We start from the raw sequence: 21,491 nt of genomic DNA, 5'->3' as shown, positions 1-21,491 counted from the left end.
AAAAGTCCTGGCTTGTTTGCTGCCCGAGTAATGTCAATTCTACTTGATATTGACCCAGAAGCATTGTCCTATGTTGATAATATATATCTAACAGATGATGACTTAAACACACACTCAGCCAGAGTAGATTGCATTGTTTTGGGATTTGCTGAACAAGGCTATAAATTCAATTTCCCACAACAAAAAATGTTTTTTTCAGTGTCCTATTTTAAGAATACGAAAGGAGGGCAAGAGCCTGTCGCCACATTTCCTAGAGAACTTTTACAACCACAAAACACCATTCAAAAATTACAATCCTTGGAGTCTTCAATTCTGGCAGAATATACATACCAGATTATGCACAGCGCATGAAACCTTTATTTTTATTTTTTTTAAACAAACTTTATTGAGTTTTAAAAAGGTTCCAGGTGTCAATTGTGCAACAGATTTATCATTGATCGGGATTGCAATTGATTGGTTGTGTATACAGATAGGTCAGTAGCAAAACAAAAGGACTGCAGGTCATCGCAGTGATCTCAGCTTCCCCGCTTTTCCCCCACTGCCCAATGTACATACGTTGTATTGTGTTCAGCTCTGGGACTGCTAGACATGACTGCAGGCCCAACCTTAAGCTCCCTTTCCACTACTTGCCCCCTCTCTCCCCTCCCCCAGGCGTGTCACTTGTACTCAAATCGCTAGTTTGCGGTATCCCACCACTCCACTCATATGTGGCTGGGGCAGCATTTTAGGGTATCTCGGACAGTAAGGACGGCAGTGTGCTGTGTCCGTTAGTTAATCCCACTGATCCATGATTTGCTCAGAGGTATGTAGCTTAGTCTACTCCTGCCGGGGGCTCTCCTATTGACTCCGCCTCCTCAGCGTCATCTGGGATCTTAAGTGATACAACTAACGTTTCCCAAGCTCTTGCTACCTCCAGCGCCCTCTCGCTCCCCGTTCTTTTTGCTATTTGCATCTTGATGATTCCTTCACATTCTGCCCACTTAATGAGTTATTTTTTCCATCTGGCTACGCTTGGATCCTGCTTTGCTTTCCAGTGCATGGTGATGTCTCTTTTGGCTAATAGGAGGCCAATATCTAAAAATGTACTCGTGATTTTATTTTTGGATGTATGAGGGAACCAGTGTAATATGCAGTATTTCTGAGTCGACTCAAATTCTCTGTCTGTAATGTCGGTCAGCAACGTCGTTACTTCCCCCCAATAATTACTCAGGTGTGGGCAGTCCCATACCATGTGCCTGAAGTTTGCTCCTTTCCTATTACATCGCTGGCAAGCCGCTGTTTGGGTCGGTAAATACTTGTTAATCTTTTCCGGGGTGAGGTATGCTCTATGTAAGATATACCATTGTACCAACTGGAATCTGGCATTTTCGGTGCTCTTCCAAGCCCTCTCTACTAGTTCCCCCAGGTTTTCTCTGGAATAGCCTCATCAAGGTCTGCATCCCACTTGAGTCGCAACTCCGCTAAGGGCAATAATGTTTCCCGCATTATGTGCCTGTATAAACACTTAACCGCCTTGAATATACCTGCCGCCAACACCACGTATGGCAGCACAGTGACGCCTTTGGTTCGGTGAGTCCCCCTCCCCAGTGTTTTCGTATGGCTGCAGTGAGGGCAGAGTACAACAAGAAATCCCCCTCCTGGGTAGGTCATATCGGTCCTGCAGATCGTTGAACTGGATCATGGCCCCTTCCTCATATAGGTCCCCTATTTTAGCCAACCCTTGTTCCGCCCAAGTCGTCAGTCTCTGCCAGCTACCCCCATGTGGCAAGGCTTCACACATAAGTAGCCGGATTTCTGGGGCATAAGGGCGTCTAATTTTGGCCCGTTGCAGGCTCCTATTACAGCATCGTCGTGCTGTGTTGAGTTCCGAGGAGAGGCTCGGAGCTCGAACAGGAAGCCATAATATAAATTGGGATAACCGTCTTAAGGTCACAAAGTCTTCTCTCCGTTCTACCTCCCTCCTGAGACAATTCACCACCCATTGTGTGAGCCATTGGAATTGTGCCGATAGGTAGTAGGCCTCAAAGTCAGGCACCGCCAGTCCTCCCTCCGCTCTTGGCCGTATGAGGACAGTAAGCGCCACCCTTCGCCTGCCATTACCCCACAGAAAACTTGTGATCATTGACCTGAGTTGGGCAAAGTACTTTGTCGGTATCCAGACTGGCAAGGTCCCAAAATAATATAATAACCTCGGTAGGGTCACCATTTTCAGCAGAGGTACCTGGCCTGCTACGGATAGCGGCAAGGAGCCCCAGAAGTCAAAATTGCTATTTGCTCCTCTAATGGCTCTCCCTATAATACCCTGTAGTATGTCTTCCTGAGTGAGATATATTTGAGTACCCAGGTATGACAGGCACCTATCTTCCCATCTCACCCCCTCTGTTTCCTGTGGGCCTATCCTGCCCTCTTACGCATGGAACAGACAAGACTTTGCCCAGTTCACCTTTAGCCGTGCTACTCTGCTTAAGCCCTGTAGTAATTTTTTCATGCCCTGGAGCGCCTCTCCCGAATCAGCCGGAAACAACAATAGGTTGTCGACATAGAGCGCAATGTGGTGGATCTGCCCATGAACATTATGTCCCTGATATGATTGCCCTGTTCTAGCTTTCGCTGCCAATGGCTCCATCTCCAGGGCAAAAAGTAGGGGGGAAAGGGAGCACCCCTGTCGTGCTCCTTGTCCAACGCTGCAGGTATCAGATATTAGCCCACCAGTTTTAACCCTAGCAGTGGAATATAAATACAGGAGCGCTGTCCAGCCCACAAATTTGTCTCCCAGCCCAAACTTCCGCTTCACATGGAACAACTAAGGCCATTCTAGGCTAACAAAAGCTTCTTCTATATCTACTGCGAAGATCGTCGCCATATCTTTCCTATGGGAGTCAGCCTCCAACACTCGTAGAAGGTGCCGAATGTTAAGCGCTGTGTTTCTGGTGGGAATAAACCCGGATTGGTCTTTGTGTATTAGAGTTTTCATGTATGGGGGTAAACGAGTGGCCAGTATCCTACTCAGTATTTTGTAGTCTAAGTTAAGCACAGAGAGTGGCCGATATGCCGTTTTGGGGTTTGAACAATGGTATGATGATCGCCTCCCTAGTGGATACAGGCAGGTGTCCCACTTCCCCTGCGTCATTATATAACTCACTCAGATCCTCCACAAGTGGGAGCAGCTTACTTTTGTATAGCTCTGTGTAGTATTCTAAAAACAAGTCATTAATTCCTTGTTGGCCGTACCGCACTGCTCCACCCTGCCCCCTAAACTCCAAGATTACCGTACCTCTCCTGGCTGGATTAGCCATCCAAGCCAGTAGCGTCCCCGACTTATTCCTCTCTGAGTGAGCACGAGTTGTGTATTTTTTGTAGTCAAAACAACGAAGGCGTTCTACCTGCCAGGCCACTGCTTTTCTACCCTCCAAGAGTTCCCTCTGCTTGTCTGCTTTCTCAGGTCTTTCCTTTTCTAGTTCTGTTAGGCGCTGGTCTTCCCTCTGTATGTCCTGAAGTAGCACCTTCTGTCTTCCCATCATCTCTGATATACAGCGCCCCTTAATGACTGTTTTAAACGCATCTCACTCTACTAATGAGTTTGCTGCAGTGTTAGCTTTGTCTTGGAAAGTATGATCAATAGCTGTGCCTATCTCTTCATGAAACACCTGGTCCTCTAGGGCCTCGGGTCTCAAGAGCCAGGTGGGAATTTTGGGTTGCGCGCGGGACCATTGCAAGCTTATCAATTCAGGATTGTGGTTTGATATCGTCCGAGTGAGCTATTCACTGCTGCAAACCCCCTCATGTACATCAGGGGATCACAGTATGGCATCTAGTCTAACATGCAGTTCGTGCATGGCTGAGAAAAAGGAATAATCCCGGGTCCCAGGGTGTTGAGCTCTCCAGGAATCTATCAATCCCCACCTCTGTTGCCAGTTACACCTTGCCTCTGCTAGTTTGTGTGTGGGTGCGTCAGGGAGCGGAGGGTAGGAATGGTCAAGGGTAACATCTGATGTACAATTAAAGTTGCCTCCCAATAAAACTGAACCCGTGAGTATGGAGGCCAGTTTCCCAGAGGTGTGAAAAGAAGGTTGGTTGGTCCGAGTTAGGCGCATATATGCTACCCAATATGAGATCCCTGCCATCTAGTCTCCCAGAAATTACTACATATCTGCCGTCTGAATCAATAATTTGTTTTGTGCACTGAAAGGGTACACCCGCCCTCACCCAGATCAGGACCCCTCGTGCAAATGCTGAGTAATTGATATAAAATACTTGACCTCTCCAGCGACGCTGCACCGCCGCTCCTTCTTTCGCCATTATGTGGCTCTCCTGAAGTAATAATTCAAGAGGTGGCATGCACACCGCGTTCTCAATGTAATCCATATCTTCAATGTACACATTTGCGTGCGAAACTAGGCCATGCCTTGCCCAAAATGCATCTAGAGTTATACAATGTAGTGGGGAGCGTGTTTATACGCTCCACTCCCAGTCGCACAGCTTGTTCGGATACTGTGATCCTTTAACTTTTAGAGCATTTAACTCGTTATGAATGTATTCCTTTTAATCCAGACCTTTATCCAAAATTTCTTCAATTGATTTAATGCAATCTGGATACCCCTACGGACCAACCATGCGTGTATTTTATGATGCCGTACCATTGAGTCCATTCCCCTTACATTCCACGAAATACATTTTAAATCTAGTGGGGATCATATTGCCTTAGGTAGATCTTGCTCTCATTAAAAAACCCCATTGTGACACGCCTAGCCCTACTTAATATTCCCCAAACCAAGTAAAAACCCCGACTCCCCCTCCCCAGGACAGGTCCTGGAGAACTAGTTGCCATCCAAATGTTGTTTAAGTACTCAAACATCCAGTAGTGGTTACAGGGGTGCTCAACTTACAGTTCTGGACCCAGATCCCCGCCACGCCGCCTCCCCAATATATGCAACAGTTATTTCGCCCCCCGGACCAGCCATTTGCGGCCTTTGCTACCGTGGTGCAGACAACAGGTTCTCTTAGACCTCCCTCCAGATCAAGTACATATCATGCCCCTGAAGTCCACAGTTTGGAATGGCAAATCATAGTCATCAAACAAAATCGTCCGGGTCTGGGGAGTGATCTTTGGCAGTTCCGTCTCCGAGGTATCGTTGTCAGTGAGATCCGGTGAAGTTTCGGATCTTTACGCTCCCATTCCATTTTTGCTTGAAGTAGGGCTGGAGCCCTTTTGGCTATGTTTTGCTACGGCCTGTAGCGCTTTACGATGTTCTAGGCTCTCTGGGAGATGGGGCTCTGAACCCTGTCTTATTGCTGCGAGGACTCTGTTGCGGTGAGTCCGATGAGGAATTACGATGGTCCAGGGGCCTCCACGTGTCCAGCCACTCCCAAGCCTCTTGAGGCGTAGCGAAGTATCGACGGCCCGCAGGGTCCGACGGCCCACAGGGTCCGCCACTCTAAGCCGTGCAGGGAACAGCATTGCGTATGGCAATTGTAATTGGCATAGTTTTTTATCAGCTAAGAAGGATGCTCTGTTCCACTGGACTTCCCTTGTGAAGTCCAGAAAGATCATTACTGCGCTATTATCGATTTGCAACCCCTGTTTTTGGCGAGCTTGCTGTAGGATATAGTCTCTGTCCCTAAAATGTAATAGGCGTGAAACTATTGGTCTTGGCGGGGCTTTGGGCCTCGGTGGTCTTGCCGGAACTCTATGGGCTCTTTCTAGTGCACAGAAGGATGACAACCCTTCCAGGGCTACTTCTGCTCGGATCCAATCTTCCAAGAGGCACACCATATTCGCACCCTCTGCTTTTTTCAGCACTCCAATGGCTCGGATATTATTCCTGCCAGACCATCCCTCGCTGTCTTCGGCCCTTACTTCCAAAACTTTGATTTTAGTTTCCAGGAGTGTGAGCTTCTTCTGCATCTCAGTTACCTTCTCTGGGAGGCCACCCAGTTCTTTCTCGGTAGTTGTCACCCGTTGCTTGAGCATCCGATGGTCATCTTTAAGTAGGCTTAAGTCTGTGCCAATCGCATCTACTTTCCCCCGCAGCACCTCTCTGGCGGTCATGATTGCTTGCATGATGTCTGTCAGCGTTTGTCTCCTGGGAGCCAAGTCTTTCCCCAGTTCCATTACTTCTTTGTCATTGTCGGTCTGGGTGCCAGGGGGTTCTACACTGAGGACGTTATATCCTCTCTACTTTTGAGTTCTCCCCATCTTTCTGACCAATATCTGGTTTCTCCTCGCTATGTCCGGGTAACTTCCACAATGTTGAGGGCCGTTCCATTGTAGTGCAGCTGTCTATCGATCTTGGCGCGTCTTCAGGGACCCCCAGGCCTCCCCCGCTACCATGACTGCAGTAATCACATCAGGAGTCTGCCCTCTCGCTTGTACCCACAGCTGAACCGTGTTGTGCCAGGAGCGCCTCGGGCCATCGGCCATTTTGTCCCTCATAGAGTAGAGTGCGCTTTGAGTTCAACGCGTAGGAGACAAAAAAGAACAAAACAGTGTAACAAGCTCATCAATTAGCCTGACACCGTGCTCGTTGGTTACCCGCGGTAAGCAGTGGTGATCTAATTATTGAAAAATGCTGTACCATATGGCAATAGGCCTCTCCATCTAAATTACTAAGGATTGTATTGAATACAACAATAGACCTCTTCATTTCCTATTTGGCTTCTGATTTGGGATAGAAATTGAGACAATGGTAGGTGCTGGAGTGGATGACTTATGACTGCATGCTGAGGGATGTACTCTCACTGATTTGGTTGTACTAGAATATTCCCTCAGCAGACAGGTGACAATCAGATAGTCGAATCCTTTGGTTACACTATATTGGAATGTGTGGGACAACTTTAAGCTGGGCTGCTTCATTTCTGCATAGCGAACCCAACTAGAGGCCAGATCACCTAAAAAATACTCGAAGGGCATTTACTCGCCGACTTCCTTAGGGTTAACATTTCCTGTCCCTCACATTTGTAATATTCCTGTTTACTGGTAACCAATGTAGGGCCCTCAAGGCAGTGGAGATGTGGGCTTGTGGCTTTACATGTAGGAGTAGTCTGCCAGCAGAGTTCTGAATCCGTTGCAGTCTTTCATTATTTGATAAAGATGATGCGTGGTACAGGCCATTGGCATAATCAAGTTTAGACCGTACAAGAGAGATGGTGGCATGGACCTTGTGTGGAAATCCCAGCTGGGGGAAGATGCATCACAGAGTTTTCAGAGTAATGAAGCTTGATCTTCTCAATTTGTCAACTTAGGCATTTATTGATAACTTGGAGTCCATGGTAATTCCAAGGTTTCTTACTTCCTTGGATATTTTAGGAGGTGGTTCTAGATCATCAGGCCAGGCGCAAAGTGGTTCCTAATTTTTCCAGTCACCACATGTGAATATTTCTGTTTTTGGAGCATTCAATTTGATATGGTTACATTTTGTTCACTGATCAACGGCTCTGAAGCAACTGAAGATTTGAGAGTTTCCCATGTCTTTGGGGATTTCCAGTCTAAGGAGTATTTGTGTTTCATCTGCATAGTTATAGCATGTGAGTTCAAATTCATTGATGATTGCCAATAATGACTTCATGTAGATGTTGAAGAGCATGTGTGAGGTGATAGAACCTTGAGGGATCCCTGCTTTGTGAAGTATGGTTTGGATGAGAGAGGTGGAGAATCAATGACATTTGTTTTGTTGTGAAGGTAGGTTTTGATCCATTTGAGGGCAGTTCCCTCTATGTTGTCTTCGTAGAATCTTTTGATTAGATCGTTATGTTTAACTGTGTCGAAGGCAGCTGAGAGGTCCAAGAGAAGTAGTGCAGCAATTCCGTTGAGGTCTAGTGTGTTTTTAAGATCATCCCAGATGGCGATGAGGGCAGACTTCGTGCCTCTTCCTGGCCGGAATCCTATTTAGAAGTAGGAAAATATGGAGTTATCTTCAATGAATTGTGACATCTGGGCGAATGCTGAGTCAAGCGGGTCCAGGTTAGCTTTCTTTAATAATGGGCATATGTATGCCTTTTGTAGGTCTTCTGGACAGATTCCTGTAGTTAAGAACTTATTGATGATTCTTATTACTGATGTAGCAGCAGAAGTAGTTAGAAAAATGTTCTTGATTCGTAGATGGCAAAAGATGGCGAGTTGGCTGAAAGCTAGATCTCTGTGGTTGATGAATGACAGGCATAGCTTGTGGGGCCAGGTACTGCACATGGAGGACTGTGGTGCAGGGCAGGACATCTCAGAATGCTGGCACTTAAATAACATCAGTACCAAAGGAACATCTACTGGGGTGTTTCAGAAAACCAGGTCATGATCCCTCCATGTTCTCTGAATAGTTTGATAGTCCATAAAACATACCTTCAGGGACACAGTGTTGAGCAGTGTAACAAAAGGTGTGGGTGGGAAGAATAAATATTGGTACTCCGGGCTATAAACACTACCTTTTTAACCAGACCCCTGTACTACCTGATGCACTGTAAGAATAAAGACAGGATGTGAAAACAACTGCTCAATGTATAGATGTACGAAGAAACGAGCAGTGAAATACATATGCCGAAGCAATTGGTGCAGTGATTACACATATAGGATCTTTTTGTCATAGTCATTAATCTGCACCAGACCTCCAGCTCATGTTCATCTCTCGCTCATTTAAATGATAGCTCAATGATGATCAGCAGCGACACTTATACAACACTCATACACCTAGTACAGTCAGTGCACTGAGGGTGGATGGAAAGGAGAATTTAAATCAGGTCTTATGGATGTTTTGCCTCTGTTTCTTCATGCACATTGTGGTTGTTTGACTGTTCCTTTACATTTACTGATTCAATTGTGTTGTGATAGAGGTATCTTATAGTTTTCATGTCACACATTGGCCGTCTGTGGCCTACTATAATCCCAAACAGCTTTGGAAAGGTTCTAGGGTGATGTGGCCTTCTGAAACAACCAATGTCTTTGTAAGATCACTCTTCGTCTCAAAGAACAGACCCTTACAGCATATCATCCCCAACAATCTTTTAAGTGTACCGTAATACCCCTGACTGTAAGATCACGCAAGGCACCTAATAAAAGTGCACCACAAATGTGTCCCTGCAGCAGACGATACTGTTGCTAGTAGAAGTGCAGATGAAAACTAGCCACATGATAGTAAAAGAACAAGGGGTGTGGGAGGGTTAAGAAGCAACATGGACGTGGGGTAAGGGGAAGAAGCAACACAGACAAAAAGAGTGGTGGTGGGAAGGGAAGCAGAAACACCAACAAGTGGGGTGGGAAGAGAAGCTACATGGAAAACGGGGGATGGGGTGAGAGGGGAAGAAACATCAAGGACCACTTGGGGTGTCAGTGGGTATGGAAGAAGCAACATGGACAAGAAGAAATAATCATTTTTTTTTTCAAACTGAACAGCCTGCACAAGACAAATCTTACATGATACATTTGCATAAAACAATTTCAAATCATTACAAATATGATCATCCTCCGCTTGTCCACCTCCCCCCTTCTCCCCTCGATCCATGTGAGTCGGTGCAAGCCACCAGTGTCTTTTGTCACGGTCATGTGGGTTGGTTCTGTACCAGGAAACTATCCTGCATAAGTTCCAATGATAGTTGCTAGGGCTTCTTTGTTCTCAGGCCCCCAGCCCAGGTTTTCCCTACGCCTTACATGATGGAGTGTTGCGTGTTGTCTCCCACATCAAGCCCAAAGTGTCGTCTCCATGGGTCCCAAATCGTGTGGATTTTTTTTTGGCACCCTCTACTACGGTATGTGGTCTGCTCGGCCATCATATAAATGTCCATTCCCCTTATCCATTCCTGAATGGTAGGCCTGTCGGCCACCCCCCATTTCCTAGCTATATCTCTTTTGGCAACTACCATTCCCAGAGAAGCAAAGACTAACTGAGTTCTGGTGATATCCACCTCGCTTGCGATCTCTACTATCGTGAAGCTGGGTTCCATCTGTAGTGTCACCCCCAGGACTTTACCCAATAGACCAATTACCTGCGTCCAATATGACTGGAGGTCCGGGCATGCCCAGATCTTGTGAAAAAAGTTGCTTCTATTTTTGGTACAAGACGGACAAAAAGGCGATTCCGCCCTTCCCATCTTGTGTAACCTATCTCTATCATAGCTAGGCCTGGTTGTAGTTCGCGGAGTTTTGCTACGCAGAACTCCGTGAAGTTACAAAAAAACTCCGCGAAGTTCCGAGAGTGGCGGAGTGCAGTGCAAATTGCAGTTTGTGCTGGTACTCCTGCTGCTCGGTTAAAAATTCTACCCGAGCGGCAGCTCGCGCTCGCGAACTTTCTATTCGCGATCACAAACTTACCGTTCGCGATCACGAGAGGGGAAAAAACTCCACCGCACACCGCGAAGCAGAGTTTTCAGCACTCCGCGAGCTCCGCCCATGCCTAATAATAGTATGTACGGTGCAATATTTTAAATTGAATGAGCCAGAGCCTTGCCTTTATGGCGATTTCTCTCAGGTGCATTAACGCTGCCTCCCAGTCAATATCTTCTAGATGCCCCACGTCCCCCTCTCACCGTGGTCGAAGCCCTAATAACCCGTCCGGGATATTATTAATGATGGTTTTGTATGTGAAGGAGACTGCCCTGCTTACAAGTTCTTCCTGCAGGAGCCTGCCGTCCAAGGGTGCATAATCCGGGAGCTGTGTGCTAGGGAAAGTTTTGGCCCTCCAGGCATGGCGCAGCTGTGCTTATTTAAGAAATTGGGCGTTGTTCATTTCGTATTCCTGTTTGAACTTAGCCCATGTTTTGAGCTCCCCTTTCTCGACTATGTCCCGTATCGTGGAGGTCCCCAGCAGATCCCAAGAAGAAATAATCTTGAACAGTATAAACGTACAATATTTACTGTTATCTCATGTTACACTAACATGAATCTGAAGGGAATTATTAGTGCACCGGCGAAGCTAACCCCGTAGTTTCCGCAAACTACCCTAGCTGAGTAACACGACGCAGGGAAAACAGATGCTCTTCTCCTAATTTCTTCAGTGAAGTGTGCAGTAGAATGTTGAAGCACACTTCACCAGGTGTCCTGAAGCTTAAAAGACTAGACTGCTGACAGCGGAGTGCTGTAGCAGTATGTGCATGTTGGCAGCCATCTTGGAGTTCCATCGATGCCAACATGCACTCCAGTTTAAGGGATTAACTGACTTTTGATAATTTTGTAGGGAGGAGATGGTAGCCAAAGTTGCGTTAAAAGGAGGAAAACTCCTGTGAGTCCTGACACTGGGATGAGTGGTCTATTGATTTTTTAAAGAATTCTGCTACTGATTGAGTGAAGGAGCAACCAGCACCTTCCGGCTGGATTCCAAAAGTTGGGGATGTAGTTTGAGAGAAGATTTAAGTAAAAAAGGAGTTTAACCCATCCTACCGTGCACCAGTGCCAGTCCTCGGCATTCAAGGTACAAGAACTGTGTTGCCACTGCTTTCTGATTGTAAAGACAGACATCTTGTCTTAATTGAACAACTAAAATTGCATCATGTGGCTAGTGCTACACTGTAGGCCACAAAGACTCCTGGGCAGTTCCCTTACTACTCTCACTGCCCTACAGGAAATTCCTCTATGAGTTTTGAGCAACACCAATGTTGTTGAGGCATGGGCGGAGAGTGAACTATTGTTGATTCCTGTTACCGCTACAAATACAAGCTATACATCGGATGTGAGCATACAGTTTGCTACTGTTACTTATAACAACAGAGTTGTTTAAGATGAACTATCTTTGATGGTGTCTACTAGTTCTCTTCTGCTAACTCCAGCCCCTGTTTTTCAGCATGCTGCTTCTGGTTACTTTGTCGATGTTGATGACTTTTCTTCTGACTCTTCTCACACTTCACTACATAGTGTACACGATTTTCTTCTTTACCTGAAACACACTTATCTGATCCCTCCATGGCTTTACATTTAGATTTCCATCTCATTACTTTTTTTGTTACTTTAGATTGACTGTTTTCTTCTTGCTAATAAATGGACACTATCTCCCAGATCCTTCTACAGCAGAACTGGTAGTCGAGGCGTTGAAACTTCATTTGTCTTCACACAAAGTGCAAAGAGACCTGTCCCTTGTGAACATTTCTGCTTTTCCAATGATTCATGGAACTGTTTGCAATAAGGTCTCATATAATATTTTTGGTCCTACAGAGACTCTGCAGATTTCTTATGTCTTTAAGGTTGCGATGGGTGAGGTGATTACCCCTCAATTTATTTCTGATGATTGGGATGTAAAAACAGTTACCTCTATGATCTCAGAGCTTGAATATTATATTGTATTTGGTAATGATGATTTCTTCCGTAACTCTGCTAATTATGGGGAGATGTTTTGTTATTGTCACTATGCACATCATTATTTACACAGAGCTAGAGTTGCACGCACAGTTTTCAATTTTACACATTGGGAACATTGCCCAACTCTTTCAGTAGGTAGATCCAAAATATATATGGACAAATTTGCATATTTTACTGGGCGTAATTCCGTAGATCCTGTTCCTTTTTATTTTAAACATACCCCCTCAGAAGCAAAGAAAAATATGCTGACCCAAACAAAATTGATTTATTTCTTATTCATTCATTTACCAACTGACCCTAAATGCCTATGACTATTGGAAAGATACTATTGATTTAAAATTAGTTTGGGGAACTAGGCACTGGCAGATGCAGGGAAAAGACACTTTATTTAGAGCCTGTTAGATATAACACAAATGATTTTCTTTAATAAGACAGTACAGCAAACTACTTGCTTGGTTCTAGCCAAAATGAAAGAAATTAATTTGCCTAGCATTCCTTATAGGGCCCGTTTTGATAATTGGCAACAGTTGGTAAATTACACTGAGGAACAGCTCAATAGTATCTTGCAAAATGGTACATACAATTCTACATTTTCAGGCCCTAATGGGTAGTTATTGTGGACAGTGGACACAAATGGTTGTCATGCAGTTTTTTTCAACTCTACACAGGGTTTTAAAGCTAACAGACGGGACCCTCATTACATTCAGTCCCAACACTCAGAAGTTATAACATTCCATTTTGTCCACAGTAAAAGAACCCCTTTCTCTCCTTCTGGATGACATGGATTTGCAAGATTTCTTGTTAAGCCCTAGGTAACCATGTTCTAAAAGATTCATTTATGAAGTTTGGAAACTATCACAAATGGAAGCTGCTGTGCGTTTAAGGCAAATAGATCAAGCTAGTTTAGAAAAAGCAGTTGCTATTGTTGATAATGGGATGAATACATTGTCAACTCGTATTTACAGTTTGAATAACATTGTATCGTTTGCAATTGACATTAGACAAAATGACATGCCTTTATTATTCCATGGGCAGAGCCAGCTTAGGTCGATTATGCAGTTGGGTTGGACAATACAAGTTTTAAAATATCACTGCATGCCATTGAGATACTTGAATGGAACAGAATTATTCTTGTCTTTCAATTTAATATGTAGGCAATAGCAAATGGCTAAGAAAGACTCTACTCACACATTTTTAAACATTGAGAAGTTAGAAAAGTTGCCTTTCACAGTAGCTGAGACACTATCAGCATTATATCATTACCAATTTCAATGTTTCATTTCACATCTTGCTTGAAACATTTTCCAGTCCACATAAATAAGTCTTTAGGAGAGCGTTTCGTCCAAGAATTATGGTTCTCGCCCTTTGATTACAAATTCATAATTGGGGAACGGGAGGTGTTCCTTGGTAATAACGAATGTGAACCTTCGCTCGGACACTCACTAATTTGTAAAGAAATAACACTGCACAGGGTGTGTAATGCTTCAGTGGACAATCTGGCATGCTATTTGAACGCAGTACCATCTTGTTCGATTCGTCCAGTTATTAGATTACTATCAAGTGGAAGGTATTTTATGTTAAACGATCAGGGTTGCCGTGGGATGACAGCAGGTGTCCCATATGTGGTTTCGGTCTCTCGTATAGTAAGAGGCTGTAATTCCTTGCTATTCTCTCCAACGGTTGTATAACGGAACCACTCATGCTTTTCCCAAATATTCTGTTAGAATGTGGGCACTACAACAAACGTGTCATTACCACGTGTTTCTTTATGATGCAAGTCATTACAAACCATTGCCTTAGGGAAGTGCTAGACTTTGAAATAGTATAATTTACTATTCCAACTCCAGTCTGTGAAACAGTAGGAAAGGTATTGGACTTAAAATCCAACACCAGTCCAGCAATGCGTTCCCTAAAGGAAATCGTTGTACCAACTTGCGTGCTAAAGGAACTTGTGATAACGAGGTGCTCGTTGTAGTGTCCGCTTTGTAAAGGCACTACGTGGTTTAGACTGCATGGAAAAGGGTGTTTCCCCCTCCATTGCACTCGTTACGGAAGTTAGCTTATGGCCTTTCATTTCAACTTTCAAGGTTATCTTTGACAAACTGAGCAGACTAAAAGCCTTATTGTTTCAGAAGGTCGTGGCATTTGCCAGTGAAACCTTTGAACTTCAAGTAGCAATGTCGTCCTCAGATATTCAATCACTACTATGCACAAACCTGCCTTGGCATTTTGATGAATTTGTGCATTGCATATTTAATGCTTCCTACACTGCAGGTGTGGTATACTTTTTTGAAGCAGTTACGTCTGGCTTTGTCAGCACGTTTCAGACCATTTTTGGAGTTATACCATCCTTCATACATTCTATGTTTTCCAGTGTTTTTAGAGGCGTACAACATGAGTTATTTCTAATTTCTGGTATTTTAGTCCTATTTTTGCTGCTCCATTTCAAGGCCAAATGGTGATGGATCAACCACATGTCCCGCTGTCTTGTGAATGCATGATACAGGTTTTTGGAGTGTCTTTAAACAGGAACTGAACAATGACTGGTTAATGTCCTTCAGACCTGTGTGGTTTACCTGTGGGCAATATGTGTTCTGCTGTCTGTGGTGCCTTTTGAGTGTGCTCTCGATATCTGTCTTGCAATGCAATTAGTACAACTTATGGACACAGATTTGCTGGTGCGTTTGGTGAGGACCCATTTTTGGAGTTGTCTCATAAGACTCCCATTGCTCCAGGATGCTTTCTATGAGCCATTCTACTCCTTGGATCAGGATGTTTCTTCTCCTTAGTTCTTATATCCCGGCTCTTCAAATGCGGGCTCACTGCAGGATGACACGCCTTCAACATCGGCTGAGGGTGCTGACCACATTTGTTCTTTACAACTTGTCAACAAGGCCGTTGTGGAAATATCGTCTGTGGATGCAGAGTCCATCTTGAATTCCTTTGACACTGAGAACATGGATAACATCTTGGGAACCTCTTCTGATTTTTTAATTTGGCCCTTGTTTTTATAAATAGCTTTTAACGTTTTTTTATATAGTACATTTTAATTGCCATATTTTTAGATGGCTTCTGTATGCTTACCTTATAAATGGTTTCTCGTTTTTTAGTATAGTTATATTGAAACTTTGCCTTATCGGGGCCAAGGTGAGGGTGTTGTACGGCCTTCCTCGGCCCACTTTGGTTTTAGTTTCATATTGTACACATTTTAGCAGACATCGTTTTAGCAATGTTATTTTTACATGTTTTGCTTGCTCGATATTATTCTGAGAAGACGATGTACATGTTGCTTTTTTTTAGAAAGCCTTACTCGTTATATCATCAGAACACTCTGTTCAAGGCAAGTAACACAGAACAAGATATTCTAGTGCTTGCATTGCCCATTCAGCTTCTAACTTCTAGACATATCATTGCATCAGAGCTGTACCTCTAACACAGTGGTTTTTATTATATAAACGGCGCACTGCCCTTTTACGGTTCAGAGGAGCCCTCCGGTCATACCTGTCCTGAAACTAATCCTTTATTGAAAATGCAGCTCTGCTTATGCTGACCTTCCATCCTGCTGAAAGGGATTGCCAATCCCACTTCAGGCCAATTCCCAGACCAAATTATACCAGGTATGGGGGCTCAGGCTAACCTAAGGGATCGGGCAGAGGGTTACTTACTATGCTCTCAGAGTAGGGGTAGTTATATGTATAAATATATAGAAATGAGGTGAGGATCCTGAAGGCAATTATAATTCTCAAGTGTAGGAGAGTAGGATCTGCACTTATGTTGCCCCCACTTTTTTTCTGATGTTAAAACTGGTTTCTGTCTATAGTCTGGCTGGGTCCCTGCTAATCAGGGCCCCAGTCTCTCTGTTCTCTCTAAACAACTTGGAGTGCATATTAGATGCACTAGTGATTGGATACTGTGGTACCTTATGAGCCCCTAGTATATGGTACCTTAGGTACCAAGGGCATAGGTACTTCACAGGCCTACCAGGGGCTGAAGCATGTATTATGCCACCCCTGGGAAGCAGACTAAATCTGACACCACAGGCCTGCTACTGCAGCCTGGGTGAGGTAGTGTTAGCCCTCCTCACAGAGGTATAGGTTCCTATATCTCACCATACACACACATATAAACCTATCAGTCACCCCTAAGGCAGGCCCTATCAATCCTGAGGGCAGGGTGCTTGGTTTACAATGTGAGGGGGTGCCTCTGCAGCTGGCAGGGTATATTCCCTGTGACTGTTTGTGGATGCGGTTAAACCATATACTCTTAAGTGCATTATAAATGCTAACTTTGGAATGACTGCATCAAAACATGTCGTGTTTGGTGTCAAACAACTTGGAATCATACCCCCATATCAGTCCATGATGTGGGAGTATGACCCCACCCTTCTAGAGGGAATGACATGTACCCACTGTGGAAACACGGTAGAAAACTGAAAGAGCCCTGGCATCACAAAATGGATGCCACCAGCACAGACACTGGGCTGCCCTCCTGCTGCTGACTGAAACTCGCAGTGGAGGAGGCCCAACAATAGGCATCCTGTCACAGGGAGGTGTCACCACCTTCCAGACAGGATTTAGTGTATTGGAGCTAGGTGGATGCATTCCTAGAGTGCTTTGAAGTCCTGCACTGGGGGAGCAGTAGGCTCCTCTGTGCATATGCCAGCTCAAACCGGTTCAGGGGCTACCTGTCCCTGTTCGGCGCTAAACTGGACAAAGGGAAGTGGGTGTAACCACCCACTCCCCTGACCCTCCCAGATGAGTGGTCATAGAGCTAGTCCCTCCCTGTCTTTTAGTATAAGATAGGGAACCCTTGCCATTGCAAGTTAGATATTCCTGGACAACGCTTTACAAGAAGAATCCTGGCCCTTCGATGTTCCACTACCTTTGGAAGATGGAAGACTCTCCCTTGGAGTCAAGGAGTGACTCCCCTGCTTGGTAGGCACCAAAAACTTGAATCAACGGTCAAAAACGTTCCCGCTCCCGCCAGAGTCCGAAGTCTCTGCAGCCCCGGAAGTGGATTTCCTGACTTCTCAACAGCCATTGTGAGTCCCCAGCAGAGCTGAGGCGAGTGGACCCCACGAGTGACGAGGAACAGCAATACCCGGGTATCGTGCACTATTGTCAAGTGCAACCCCTTCACGACGTTCTACGAACTTGTGCCTTAGACCATTTGTGGCCCAAGCCTCCAGCAGGTTGTGCACCGAAAATCAGGGGCCTACCCCATCCTGAGTGACCGTGGACTCCTGTAAAGCATTTCCTCACGAGGCGTCTTTGCAATCCCTTGTCTGTTGGCTTGTGGGTCCCCTGAAGACTTTCTGATCAAACCAAAGGGCTCCCCTGGTTGCTCCAGGCCTGCCCTGACTCACCTTTGCTGGGTGAGTCCCTCAGACCTTGCTGGTCATCACCATTGACTTTATTCACTTTTCACAAGACTTGCTGTTGCCAAGGCTTGTTGGCTCCAATCCGGTTGCTGACACCGCAGTCAGCTGCAAACGTCATGGGACACTCCGAATCCAGCTGCTGGTCATCATCGATCTCTCCTGGACCTTGTGAGCAAAGAGTAAAAACACCTTTGATCACCTAAAATCACCCGACATCCGTGGGCATCCATCTTCCTGGCCCCGGGTCACTGACAAGTGACTGTGAACACTGTCCCTTCTGCTTTCAGGGCATCTTCATCCTGAATCCAGCCTTGGATTCCACCGGACACTTCTTCAGTCTTCGCAAGCAGCAAATCTTCTTTGGCTTCCATAGAAAACAGCGACGCGACCCGACACCAAAAGACACCTATGCACCCGGCTTCCCTGGGTGAGGTAACTCGTGCACTCCCGTGCCCTAGTGTGTGTTGGCCCTCGAATTACTTACCTTGTGAGTGGCTTGCTTGTAGACTTCCTCGAAGTACCCTAAAACTTTAAAAATCCAACCGCGACTTGCCCCATTGAAATCAATAGGGAACCCGTGGGTCTTTTACTTACCTGCTTCTGCTTCATTAGTGAAGCCCCAGTGATTCTACAGGCCCTAGGCCTTGTCCCCTTGCAAGTCGACTTTCCTAAACCTCTTTTTTAGTATATGGTCTGGTACGACCCTAGGGCCCCAGCCATATTTGTGCTTAACTTATTGTGAAACGTTGATATTTGAATGTGTTCCTGACTTCTAATCTCATAAAGAGATTAGTAGAGTGTGTCTAGAATATCAAATAAATACATATATATTTGATATATATAGCTGTGTGGTGTCTTTTCATTTGGTAATTCAAGAGATTATAAGGTAAAACAAGCTGCTTTACATTCCTCTGAGACTTAGCCTGAGGGCTGCTCTCCACAGCTACTACTAGGATAGCTTTCTTTAAAAGGTTGTCTTAAACCTATCTACCATAAGAGTCGAATTGGACTGGTGCAAGGTGGCCACTATAACTAGTGACCAGCATATGCCAGGCCAACTTCTCACATCAAGTAAATCCCTCATTCTTTAGCTAAGTGCTCCACTAACAAATTGCGTCAAACCCACCCACTCACACTAGGTGCAGTGGGTGAGGTTCCGATGATGAAGCATGCCACAGGTGGCACCTGTGCATGAGGACCCTACTAAAATATCTAAGATATGCTAGGATCCCACTAATTATCTGGGTGAGGACCCTACAAATATCTAAGATATGCTAGGATCTCGCTAAAGATCTTTCAGAGTAGGATGCTTACCTGACCTTTCTGGAAAATTCTTATATTCTTACCAGAAGTCTTTATATCTTGGAGAAAAAGTGAGCTGTGTGGCATCTGCTGGCATAATTGAGGGTTTATGTTATCTCTGATGTCTTGCCACTATTTAGATTTGTTTCCCTTGAAGGTGTGGTGCCATGTTAGACAATATAGGACTTTAGGTAACTGTGTTCCTTGACACCCTTAAATGCCACTTTGGATTTGTCAGCCAGAGTCTTGCAAGAAGCAAACAACTTACAGACTATAGACAGAGGCACGTCTGTCAATCTCAACTTGAAACAGATTTGCTGCCTGCACATCCTCCACTCTCTGAGGCCAATCCTACATTCCTAAAGTACCTTGGACTGCCTGAGAGAGATGCACATTCCCTGTTTGTATTATTGGATGCATGTCTTCACTTTGGAATTGGAGACCCTTCATGATGTTAGTTAAAGTCGGTCCTCCGCAAACACTTCGATTTTTCATGTGAAGGTGGATTCTGCAATCCCCATTATTCACAGGTTGTTTCTTCTGGATGCGCTTCAAGATACTCATTTTTGGCTTTCATGAGGGATAAGACTTTGTCCATTTGGAGTTTTTCACTGCTAGTCTGTTGGTCATCCTCCATTTGGGATATTCTTTGATCAGCTTCTGATATGTGGTTGTCGTGTTTTTGTATTTTGTGAGTGATGTTTTCCATGGGCACAGTCAGAGAATCTATCTCACAATCTATAGATGTGAGTCTGAGCTGTATCTTGCTAAGGAGGCTTTTCATGTTGATCTCCTCTACAGACATTTGGTCAGCTTACTCATCCGGTTGGAGTCGAAGGAGAGTTTAGCCTGCTTTTGGCCCACTGATTTGCCCATTGTGTAGATCAGTAGGGCAGGCCGATAACAACTCTCAGTAGCAACACAGCTATACCGTATGCATCTCCTACAGGTCTCAACACTTCCTCCCCAAGTGACAAGAAGAATAAATGCATCAAATCAATCAATCAAATAGTACTTGTAAAGAGCGCCTTCTCACCAGTGAGGTTATCCAGGCACACACCTGTGGGTTTCAGTCAAAGAGCCAGGTCTTGAGTTTCTTCCTGAAGTTTGTCAGCAAGGGTGATGTTCAGAGGTGGGGTGGGGGGCATTTCAGGACTTGGCAGCGAGGTGGGTGAAGGAGCATGTAGACTGAAACCAGAACTAAGTTGAAGCTACATGAGGTAAGGTTGAGTAAGAGGGAGGGGTGTGGATTTCCAGCAACATAATAGATAAGAATAGATAGAAGTGTGATGATCCTTTTCCTAGGCTTTGTATCATTACAACACTAGAACTGGTCAATATTGTCAGTTTTTTATGCACGTACGATAATGGTTAACATAGGAAAGTGCGGGGATGCCAATTATCTGTGTGGATGCACATTCTTTCACATCCTCTGGGACATCCCAGTGCTGCAGGGCTACTGGGCTGCTGTGATAGGGTGCCTTGAAGAGATAGGTGGTAAGGGCATACATATGTCCACGAAGCAATGTGTTCTGAACATTTGGGGGCATACAGACATCAGGGCACAGCAGACATGGATGACAATAGGTCTGGTGATGGCCAAGAGAAATATTGTAAAGCTATGGGGAGCCAGCCATGCAGAAGACCTAGAGACACGAAAACGTAATATAGATTGGCGTATGATGGCGGAACAGGTGGTCTTCAAGGGAAGAGGTTGCCCCCGGAAGTAGAGGAAAATATGAAATGGATGGATGCATATGGAGGCCAAATTTGTGGGGACATGAACTGACCTGAAGATGCAGTGATAATCCCCAGAGACAATACGGGAGAATCGAACGATGAGTAAAGGGTGGTGGGAGGGATCAGTGGATGGGGACAGGATGCTCGAAGATAATGTGAAGTATATGACAATGCTGATTTTGCAGACTATAGTTGTGCTTATACTGTTGATAAAAAATGTATTTAAAAAAATATTGCCAGTTTTTTGTTCTGGTAATTCTTTAACTCAGCACCGCAGAATAGTGGAACTCTGAAAAAGATAAACTTGCAAACTATAGGCTGCAAGTTTGTTTGAGTTTAAAATGGAAGATGCCGTGGTCCATAATGTCAATCCTTCGGTGTCTTTGATTTTGATGTTTTGTATCACTTTTCTTTCTGCTCTGCATTTATGTAGTATACTACCAAAATATAGTGGACTAAATATTGTGTTACACTAATATCCTGCAGATAATATCAACTACCAAAACAATTGTGAAGGTAAGTATAAATCTACTACACTTAACTTCACAAATATATAGGTTGTCTATATATATATCTCCCGGTTAAGCACGGTGCACTTTAAAACTTATTTCCGACCTAGGATTTCTGGGCTGCTTAAATTAATGAGTTAATGCTTATATATACCCAGCAATTTATTAATTTATTGAGCACAATGCACTTTGAATATACCTTAAAACATATCCGGGAACAGACACTTTGCCCTTCATGAAATGACATTTGAAAACCTACCAACCTTTTTGTGGGACCTGCTTTGTGATG

The sequence above is a fragment of the Triturus cristatus genome, chromosome 4_1 (assembly GCF_964204655.1).
Source record: "Triturus cristatus chromosome 4_1, aTriCri1.1, whole genome shotgun sequence".
NCBI classification, from domain to species: Eukaryota; Metazoa; Chordata; class Amphibia; order Caudata; family Salamandridae; genus Triturus; species Triturus cristatus.
This window is presented reverse-complemented; position numbering follows the sequence as displayed.